Below are 11,064 nucleotides of genomic sequence, written 5' to 3' on the forward strand. Positions count from 1 at the left end.
GGCAAACTTGAATGCTGCTGGATTAGGACTCTTGACCCCAACACCGATGTCTTGAGGTGTAGTCGGCTGCTGCCCCGTTACTATCTCGAAAGGGCTGGCCCCGGTTGATTCGGACCTCTGCAGGTTATACGAAAACTGAGCAATGTCGAGCAACTTTGCCCAATTTTTCTGATTGGCACTCACGTAGTGCCGCAGGTATAACTCCAGCAACGCATTCACCCATTCTGTCTGACCATCCGTCTATGGGTGAAAACTTGTTGAGAAATTCAATTCGGATCCCAACAATTTGAACAGCTCCGTCCAGAAACGACCTGTGAATCGGGTGTCCCGATCGCTCACAATTGTTCTCGGAATGCCCCAGTACTTCACGACGTACTTGAAGAACAGCCTCGCTGCATCTTCAGCGTTGAATTTTGTCTGTACCAGTATAAAAATGACGTACTTGCTAAACCGGTCCACTACCACCATAATGTTACTACATGCCTCTGACTTCGGCAGGCACGTAATAAAGTCCATCGAGATGCTCTCCCACGGTCTCTCTGGTATTGGTAGCGGTTGTAACAACCCGGCGGGCTTGTTCTGTTCGATTTTGTCCTGCTGGCAAACAAGACATGTTTTCATATACAGCTCGATGTCCTCCCGCATCTGCGGCCAGAAGAATGTACGCTCGATAAGAGCGGCTGTTCGGTGCACTCCTGGATGTCCAGCCCACTGAGAATCGTGGCACTCCTTGATCACGGTTTTTCTCAGCCCCTGCCATCGTGGAACATAGACCCTATTTCCCTTGGTGAGAAGTAACCCATCTTCTAACCAGAATCGGCGAGTCTTCCCATTTGCGGCCAATTCCCTCAAACTCTTGGCCTGCGGATCATGCTCTAGGCCTTCACGGACTATTGACATCCACGGAAATTCTGGTTGGGAAAGCGCTGCAAGCTCCCCCTTTCTACTCAAAGCATCGGCCACCAGATTGGCCTTCCCCGACTTGTGGTCCAATGTGAAGTCGAATTCGGCCAGAAACGCTTGCCATCTGACCTGCTTTGGTGTGAGCTTCTTCTGATTCAGGAAGTAGCTTGTTGCCACATTGTCCGTCTTCACAATGAACCTGGAGCCCAGTAAATAATGCCTCCAAAGGCGCAAGCAATGTACCACTGCAGTCATCTCTTTTTCGTGGACGGTATATCTCCTTTCTGCCTCGTTCAACTTTCGGCTTTCAAAAGCAATCGGGTGGCCATCCTGCATGATAACCCCTCCAATTGCAAAATCAGAAGCGTCCGTGTGTACTTCGTACGCTTTCCGGTGATCGGGCAGTGCCAGGACCGGTTCCTCCGTCATGGCCTGCTTCAGTTTGTCAAAAGCTGATTGGCATTTCTCGCTCCAGTTCCACGGCCTGTCCTTCTTCAGCAAGTCGGTCAGTGGGGCGGCTACTGCTGAGTACCCCCTTACGAATCTCCGGTAATAATTGGCTAGGCCCAGGAAAGATCGGACCTCCGTCACTTTCTTTGGCGGTTGCCACTCAAGGATTGCCTGCACCTTTGCTCGATCCATCCGGAGTTTGCCCCCTCCAACAATATGCCCCAAGAACGGTACCTCTGGCTGGGCAAATGCACACTTTTCTTTCTTGACATACAGCTGGTGCTCCCCGAGCACCCTGAAAACCTGTCTCAAGTGTTCTGTGTGTTCTTTCAAGGAACGGTGGTAAATCACAATGTCGTCGAGGTAGACGACCACGAACTTGTCCAGGAACGGCCGTAGTACCTGGTTCATTAGTGTGCAGAAAGTGGCAGGAGCATTTATGAGGCCGAATGGCATCACCAGAAACTCATATGACCCGTACCTCGTGACACACGCTGTCTTTGGCACGTCTTGCTCGGCTACTCGCACTTGGTAGTAGCCTGATCTCAAATCCAGCTTGGTGAACCACCTCGCATCCCCAAGTTGGTCGAACAAATCCGCTATGAGTGGGATAGGGTACTTGTTCTTTACGGTCACCTTATTAAGAGCCCTGTAGTCGATACACATTCTTAACGACCCATCGTGCTTCTTTTGGAACAGCACCGGTACCCCGTATGGTGATTTTGATGGCTGAATCTGACCAGCCTCCAACATTTTGTCTAACTGCTTCCGCAACTCCGCAAGCTCCGGCGGTGCCATCCTATATGGTACTGCCGCAATTGGCGCGCTCCCCGGCACCAGTTCAATCTTGTGGTCCACCTCCCTCTTTGGTGGTAGCTGCTTCGGAAGTTTCGGTGGCATGATGTCCGCGAACTCATCAAGAACATCTGCTATTACTGCGGGAATCTCCTTCTCCAAGACCCCCTCAGTTTCTTCCTTGATTGCCACAAGGAATGTCGGTTCGTCCTTCTTCAGCCCCTTGGTTACCTGCATCGCAAACAAATGTTTAGCTTTCGGAACATTTTCTCGTGCCAAAGGCACCATACATGCGTTGCCTCTCTCCAGGATACACATTGCATCGGCTGACGGGAATGTCGCTGCTTGGGCTTTGTCGAAGAATTCTATCCCAAGGACAACCTTGTAATCGTCCATTGGAACCACGAAGAAGTCTAGCTGGCCTGTCCACGTGCCGAGCTTTACCACGACCCCTCTTGCTACGCCAAAAATTGCTTTTGGCCCTGAATTGACGGCCTTGAGCCATCCCTTCTCCTGAGCGTACTACACACCCAGGCGCTCTGCTTCTTTAACTTCAAGGAAGTTGTTTGATGCCCCTGTGTCGACAAGAGCTTTGATCATACTGCCCCCGATGCCTACTTCCACGAACAGGCGACCCGGTCGAACTGCCTTGGCTACTTCGACCTTTGCTTTAATGGCACCCAGAATCTGCATTGACCCCATGTGGGTCTCAGGCTCCTCCTCTGTCTGCCTCCGCTCGTCGCAGTTGTCCACTGCTCACCTCTTATTTACATAACTGATAAACTTTTTTTCATATTCAATATCTAGCTTTTCTAAACTAAAGCAAATCCTTGAAAAGCTCTTTGTCACACCCGACCCTAGACGACCTCAATCGGCATCAGGCGTGAAATAGAAAGATCATAATCAATACTTAGGAGTCTCCAATTTATCCAAATATCATAATATCATATTTATCTATTTATTTTGGCCTTCATCTTCAATATATATATTCTAAAATAATAAACTCGTATTTCTATACATTGGTCATTCAAGAAACTCAATATATTTACCAACTCCATTATATTACAATTGAAATACTACAGTTCTAATGGTAATTCTAACAATAAGCAACAACTTCCAATCCACATCTAATCAGTCGGTAACCTTCTCTATACCTTATACTTTCTCACCTAAAAACATTAAAACATTTAAAAAGGTGAGACAAAAATCTCAGTAAAAAACTATCAGCTATAAAAACCAACTTTACTTAACATAGCTACATATATACATTTATAAAAGGATTTAATCAAAACCTTATAAAATATACTCAAAACTTAAGTTCATATAACTTTATATATATAATGCATCTTATCAAAATGAATCAAAACAAATAAACGTTTCATCAAACCAATTCATACTCAAATAAATGTTTTATCAAACCAACTTGTAATCAAATAAATGTAAAACCTTATATCAAAATCAATCATAACCGAAAACATAATCCAAATGAACTTACAACATTGTATCCATCCTCGAGTTTCTCCTCTTAAGTATCAATCCATAACCACATATATAGTCGAGACGTCTCTTAACATTGCCTATCCCATATGGTCTTACCCGACACTTCACTGCTATACCCGATAGGTCTTCAGACTGTGTATACAGGCCATGTCCCTCACTGAACATGGTCTTCAAATATAAAACCACCGATTCGGATAACTCTATATGGATATAAAATCATAAAATCATAACGTGCTCAAATTTCCTTTCACAATCAAATTCCAAACTATTTCATAACCATAAATTATTAGCTCTTTTGTAAAAATAACCACAATTATTCAAAATATCAATCCTTAATCAATAAAAATTCCAAAGTTAATCAATCAAATTAAGCCTTAAATCAATATAATCAAGTAAAATCTGAAATTCACATAGAAGTATAGTCAATAGCTTCATTTGAACCATAATTTCACAATAAAAAGCAAAATCGTGAAAAACCCCAATTTTACGAAATTCCTGCATAACCCTAAAATATCAATTTCTGAAACTTCTTTGATTATATATATATATATATATATATATACACACTACAACAAATCATCACTTGCGCCACGAATCATGCCACGAGAATTCAAGATTCGTGGCATATTTCCATTTAGCCACGGGAAAAAGAGATTCTAGCAGAAACTTTAGATTACTTGATAAATTTATGCCACGGGTATTTGTTTTATTGTGGCAAAAAGATACTTATGCCACAAATTTTGCCACAATAATTTTTTTTCGTGGCTAAATCTATTTATGCCACGAAAAAAATTTACTCGTGGCATAAATTTACTTACGCCACGGCTAATTTATTTCGTGGCAAAATAATTAGTTTTAGGATAAATAATTTATTATTCATAAAATAAGAAAAATATATATTAGTTATGTGTTTTGACATATTATACTAGTTAGTCCACATGTATATTTTAAGGTACTTATATTTTATTTCAATCAACTTTTTAATCCCTCCACATATATATATATATATATATATATATATATATTGCATATTAGAATATAAAATTTCCATTATTTATATAAATAAAAACTTATCTTTTTAGTTTTTAAATTTAATTAGTATATTTATAATGAAAATTTTATGTAGTATATTTAATTAATCGCTGATAAGTTGTAATCTCACCAGTCGAACGGTTGGTGATAAAATCTCCTCGTGAAATAACGGATGAATAGTTTTACATAAAATGAAAATTTGTCAGTAAGTAAAATAATAATAATAAACATAACTTTTTTGTAGGCATAACACCATTTTGCTTCCCAAATTAAAGTTTTAAAGTCAATTAGGAACTTAAACTATTAAAATCAGTAATTTGGTCCCTATACTAAGAAAAAATCATCAATTTGGTCCATACACTAAGTAAAAATCATCAATTGAGTCTCCATTCTAAGCAAAAATCATTAATTGAGTCCTCATCGAAAATCATTTTATTTAACAGTTTCATACCCTCTTCTCCAAATCCATTTGGAGCCAACACAGAGATTATTATAGTCCATATAATATAGTTACTGTTTCTAATTTTAGGATAATACACCGATCTAATTGATGATTTTGATAGTTTAAAGTTATAATTGAGTTTGAAGTTTTAGTTGAAGGAGTCATTTGAGTATTATACCTTTTTATAAGGGAGAGGCGGGAATTACGTATCATTCTCCCTCCCAATTTTTCCCTTCTCTCAAATTAAGATGTATGTATCTCTCTTTCTCTTTCTCTCGATCTTGATCTTTCCCTCACCCCTCTCTCTCCACTCCCGTCCTCTCTCACCAGTTCAATTACTCATCAGGTTAACTATATGATTCCTGATGCAAAAACACCATCTCATCCCCGATTGAACCACCCCGATCGATAGTTGTTAAAATTCCTACTCTTTCTTTCGTCTTTTGGACGGCGGCAACAGCAAGTGCCAAATGTTTCTTTAATTAAGGTCAGTTAACTCTTAATTTTAAATGGATTTAAGGATTTTGAATGGGTTTGCTTGAATATGATAGTATTTTATACATGATGAGTTTTTGCTTGGGATTAGGGATTTTGAATGGGTTTAGGGAAATCCCCAATATCCAAGGGAGTTTGATGGGTTAAGGGAAAATGGATTTAAGGATTTTGAATGGGTTTGCTTGAATATGATAGTATTTTATACATGATGAGTTTTTGCTTGGGATTAGGGATTTTGAATGGGTTTAGGGAAATCCCCAATATCCAAGGGAGTTTGATGGGTTAAGGGAAATCTTAATGTTTTACGTACTATGTGGTCTACTGTTATATAGGTTAGAGAATGTATTAACTAATGGGAATCTTTTTTCTTGGCACTTCAATTCATGTTGGTTACTACTTCCTATTAGTTTACTTCTCATTCTCATTGAATATGATGCGTTAAGTAGGATAAAAATTGATGATAAGACCATTTGAATATGTGCACTTCCATATTTTGATGTTTGCTTTTGTTTTTGTGATTAATGTTATGCTTGATACTTGTGTGGGTAAGGTTCTTTGGCATTTTGGTTATTTAGGGAATGCTCTTCCCAACTTAAATTTTCTTCGATTTCGCAGAGCTCTTTCTCCTATTTTATGCAGACATCAAGGTTGCGGGTGATGCTGACTATCACATTGTCAGAGCTGATGTATGATGTGCAAGTGACTAAGATGAGGTCTGATGGGACATTGGAAGAGAGTGGTGAAGCTCGACGCCTTTGCAAGTCACTGGAGGAAATGGCTGATGGATATTAGAGCGTCAGCGTATTACAGGAATGTGGCTAGCTGAAAATTTCCTAATAGTAATATTGGAAAGTTCCGCTGAGAATCGATGATCGTGGTTGGAGGTGAAACGTCTATCGGAAAATCTAATTTTGGCCCTTGATGCTAGCCTGGAACATGCACTTGTGGTAAGTAATGCTACCAGAACAGTCTTCTCTGATTTTACCCTACCGCAACTACTATTGGGTACATAAATTAAGCATGTATGTCTGGTTACTCTTCGTTTACTCCATTGAGAAACAACTTGCTCATTCATATGACATTAGAGCTTTTAATTTTTTATTGCTACGTTTGTCGGAGATTTAGGGGTTCCAGAATGGGCCAGTCTCACACTGCTCTCATTTTGTTCATGATAATTTTTATGATCTAGATATACAAGTTTTTCAGCTGTGATCTGGATGAATAATTTGTGCTGCATGCTTTTTAACAGGCTTCTCTCATGACTATAGATAGATATGCTGCGGCAGAGAGCTATTATAAACTTGCACTTGCATTTTCTCCTGTAGGCTGTTCCCGATCTTCACATTATGTGGTTATTGCATCTTTGTGATGCACATCAAGAAATGCAGTCATGGGCAGAATCTGCAGTGTGCTGTAGCTGTAGCTGGCGTCGTAATGCAGGTGATTACTTTCCATTCAATGAGCAAATATAGAGTCTTAAATGAAGTTGCTTGTAATTCATTGGTGGTTTTCTAGACTTATTAAATCTAAGTTTTAGGATGATTTTAATCTCCACCCTATAATTCTAATAAGCGTAGATCTAACGGTGAAAAACACTTTGTAATTCATATTTTGTCTAAATTATTTGTAACTCCGCCATCACCCAAAACATAGCTCACTAGTATGTGATAGTAGAATAATCTCTTTCACAAAGGTTTATACAGATATAAGTCCTATTTGAGTTAGGGCAGCTATATGTTCTTGAAAATAGTCCAATAGTCAAAACTCGCCAAGTTTAAAGGTGTAAATATGCATTAAGCCAAAAAATTTATAATACCGTCTATACATTTAAACCAAAAGTGTGAAATGAATATGGATTAAAGACCTATTTGGCCCCTGACCTATCCAAAATGTTGGGTTTTGACCCTGACTTATTATTTGGTAACATTTACCCTCTTACCTACCTAAAATGCTAGTTTTTGCTCACTGGCCTATTATTTGGTAGTATTTGCCCTCCGACCTATCCAAAATTAGTGAAATCTCAAACCATCCACACTGGTTGAAATTTCACCAATTTTAGGCAGGTTAGGGGGAAATTGATACCAAATAATAGGCCATGGGGCCAAAATGAGAATTTGGGATAGGTTAATGTTTTCAAATAATAGGTCGGGGGCCAAAAATCAACATTTTGGATAGGTCAGGGGCCAAATAGTGCTTTAACCCAATAAATATGTACCAACTGCATGTAAATCAACTTCTGATATAGTATGAAGATCAGAAGCAGAATAACCATTCATCTAGTATAAACTGATTAGATAATCACATGTAGTGTACCTTTTACTTGAGAAAATTATAGGATTAAATCGTGAACATTTAGGCAAATTTGCACAAGAGTTGTGGACCTCTATGTATTTAATGTTGGAATTATAGGAAGCTTAACTTCCACTAATTAAACATGGCCAGTGAAATTGCATCTTGTGCATTAGAATCAACTCAATTTTTAGTTAAAGACATCAGCCCTTTGTCAAAACAATTTTCTGCCGACTCACAAGTCCCATACATATGGAAAAAATATTACAAATTTTCTGAAGCAAAGATGTTATGTTTAATTACTTATTCTCATTGTATGTGATGGATTTATATGATTTCACAAAAATAATGTTATAAATTCATAGTTGTTAGAATCTTACGATTCGATCCGATTCATGAAGAATTCGAGTCGTATCTATGGTACGACTCGAAAGCTTCATGAATCGGCCGAATCGGTGGTGACTCGGCCGATTCTCGTTTCAGGCCACCATTTATAATAATAATAAAAAACTGTTTTTTAATTTTTAACAACTCAAAAACGTACAACAGAAGAAGTTTTGAAGAAGACGACTCTTCACTTTACCCTTTATTTTTTATAATATTTTGAATTTGATCAGAATCTTACACTTCGGTTTGATTCACGAGTCCAGATTCGTAAAATGAGATTTCGAGTCACGAGTCGAATCTCGATTTAACAACTATGGTTATAATAGTATATGTAACATCAAGAATTTTGTCTGGTATAACTTAGAGGTGCGCCTCTCCCCTGCATTTTTTGCTTTTGTTGGGAAGTTATTGGTCCCTGTCTTTCCACCTCTGAGACAATTTCACTTATCACTCCATTTTGGGATCCAATAGCAAGAAATATCATTTGATCATTCTAATGAACTTTGAAATTTCTATTATTATTACAATTTCCTTTTCTCACTCTTTCTTTGTTGTTTTTGCACTATAATTGTTGTATAATGGGTGGTGAGAAGGGCCCGTCTTAAAATTACCTAGTACTTCATTATTTAATTAGGAAATAGGAAGTGTATCCGCATTAGTTTATTTGGATTCTATTTTGCAATGAGGTCTTATATTGGAGTGTTTGAACAACCGAGTGTAGATATTGCTAAAAAAATTGCTCTTAATGTTTTATTTTCAATTCTGTTTTAGAAGTACAAACCAACAGGTTTTTTTTTTTTGCAATAAGTTGTTAACATTAGAGTGTTTCAGGTGGAAGTTTCTAACAATAATGATTCGGAGAGTACTCATTCATCATCTTAAGTAAGAGATACTTTGCTGGCGTTGTAGGTCACTGTGTAGCATTTTTTTCACTGTTTCCTATCTTTTCTGTCTATTTTATGTTCTCTCTTTCAGTTAGCAGTTTTGTAAGATTTCCATTATATCGCATTTTTGTTTCTTTTTTTCCATGAAAAATGTGTTGTTTATGTTAGAACATGGTTGTTGTTTATCAGTCATGAAATCGATTGGTGGCATATTTAGGGAGGACGCTGCTTGGTAGGTTTTACTGCAATCTATATAATACAGATGACTAATTATATATTTTTTCTGATTATACATAGAGTGCTATGTACTCCTATTTTTACACAAAATGTTTTTGACTGTAACTTTTTCTCTTTTAATAGATGCTTGTTTGAGATCTTCAGAAATCAACAAGGAGATGATGGATCAAGCGTACATTGGATCAGGCGTACATTGTGACTTTGAGATACTTTCACTTTAGACTTGGAGTTTTCTTAACATAATTGTTTTCCAACTACGAGATTTGTTTTCGTGTTCTTAGATGTTTCTTTGTTGGGTGTTAAAATGATTGATCTTTATTTAATAATTATTTATTTTTTATTTTTCATTAAAAATGGTTAAAATTTTGTACTTTTTTATTATTATGATTCTATTGTTCTTACCTATTTTAATGTAGCTCTATTCAATCCAAATAATAATAAATAAATTTAAAAATAAATTACTAAAAATTTGATTAAGTTTGCTACGATTAAGCTCGTGGCTAAATAAGGTTTCTAGCTATGAGTATTATATTTTTGCCACGGTTATGTTCGTGACTAACCAAAGTTTTTAATGAGAAATATCTTATTTTTGCCACGGTAATGTTCGTGGCTAAGTGGAATTTATTCCCACGGGTCACTGTGTCTTGCCACGAGTATTTTACTTTTGCCACGATTTTATCCGTGGCAAATGGATATAATTAGCCACTGATTTTCCCGTGGCACAAAAATCAATTTATGCCACGACCCTTGTTTTCCCGTGGCAACGACCTAGCCACGCTCACTTGCGCCACGAGAGTACCCACCTTGAATTTCCATGGCTAAATAGCATAGCCACGAAAATATTACACTTAGGCCACGATTTTAACTGTGGCGCAAGTGATGATTTGTTGTAGTGATATATATATATATATAAAACTCAAAATATAGTTGATAGTTACTTACCTTGGCTACTAATTGAAGAAAATACATCCGATCGATTCTCCTCTAAATTCTGTCTAAGACGTTTTCCCTCCAAACACTTCCGAAACTCAAAAAATCTTCGGTTAGGACTTAGATCTATGCATAAGGATAGGGATGCAACTGGGGAGGGGAATACCCATACCCGTCGGGGCCCCGCCCCGTTTTTTGGCAGGGACAGGAACGGGGACCAATATGGTCCCCGTAGGCGGGTACGGGGCGGGGCCGGGAAATGGTATCCCCGCCCCGCGGGGATCCCCGTACCCGTACCCGTAATGCCCCGACGGGGATTCCCCGTTTAATCCCCGTTTATATATAAATAAACTGAAAAATATACACGGTTTTTCTTCCAGCATCTTCACGCCTGCAAAATTCAACTCACTTCAAGTTATAAATAAAATTAGAAGCTTTATGTATTATATAGAAGAGGAAAAGGGCTATATTTACCTTTCAAATTATTGAATTCATGTCTTAGGAAGTGTTTCTTCATGGCTCTCTGCATTAGCTTCAACCTTTTGCCCACTGTCTGTCTTTTAGAGCAGATATAGTCAATAAAGATAATATTATGAGGATGGGATATTATTATTTTGGACCTCTATTTTTCTTATCATATCTTAACCTCTATTATACTTCTGCATGTTTTATTTCTGTGATGGTCTTTGCTTCGATGTGTTCTTTCTATGCATTAATGAG

The 11,064-nt window shown here is 38.0% G+C and overlaps 1 long non-coding RNA gene across 5 annotated transcripts; it reads left to right on the top strand.

Moving 5' to 3' along the window:
• Window positions 1-5,351: 5,351 nt before the first annotated feature.
• Window positions 5,352-9,754, top strand: LOC136217841 (uncharacterized). Of its 5 annotated transcripts, none has more exons than XR_010683551.1 (5): window positions 5,352-5,609; window positions 6,233-6,564; window positions 6,867-9,175; window positions 9,367-9,409; window positions 9,538-9,754. It is a non-coding gene; the product is annotated as an uncharacterized lncRNA (long non-coding RNA). The 5 variants fall into 5 exon arrangements; XR_010683552.1 differs by having other exon boundaries at window positions 6,867-7,057; window positions 9,125-9,175; window positions 9,367-9,754; XR_010683549.1 differs by having other exon boundaries at window positions 6,867-9,409.
• Window positions 9,755-11,064: the final 1,310 nt, after the last annotated feature.

The sequence above is a fragment of the Euphorbia lathyris genome, chromosome 2 (assembly GCF_963576675.1).
Source record: "Euphorbia lathyris chromosome 2, ddEupLath1.1, whole genome shotgun sequence".
Taxonomy (NCBI): Eukaryota; Viridiplantae; Streptophyta; class Magnoliopsida; order Malpighiales; family Euphorbiaceae; genus Euphorbia; species Euphorbia lathyris.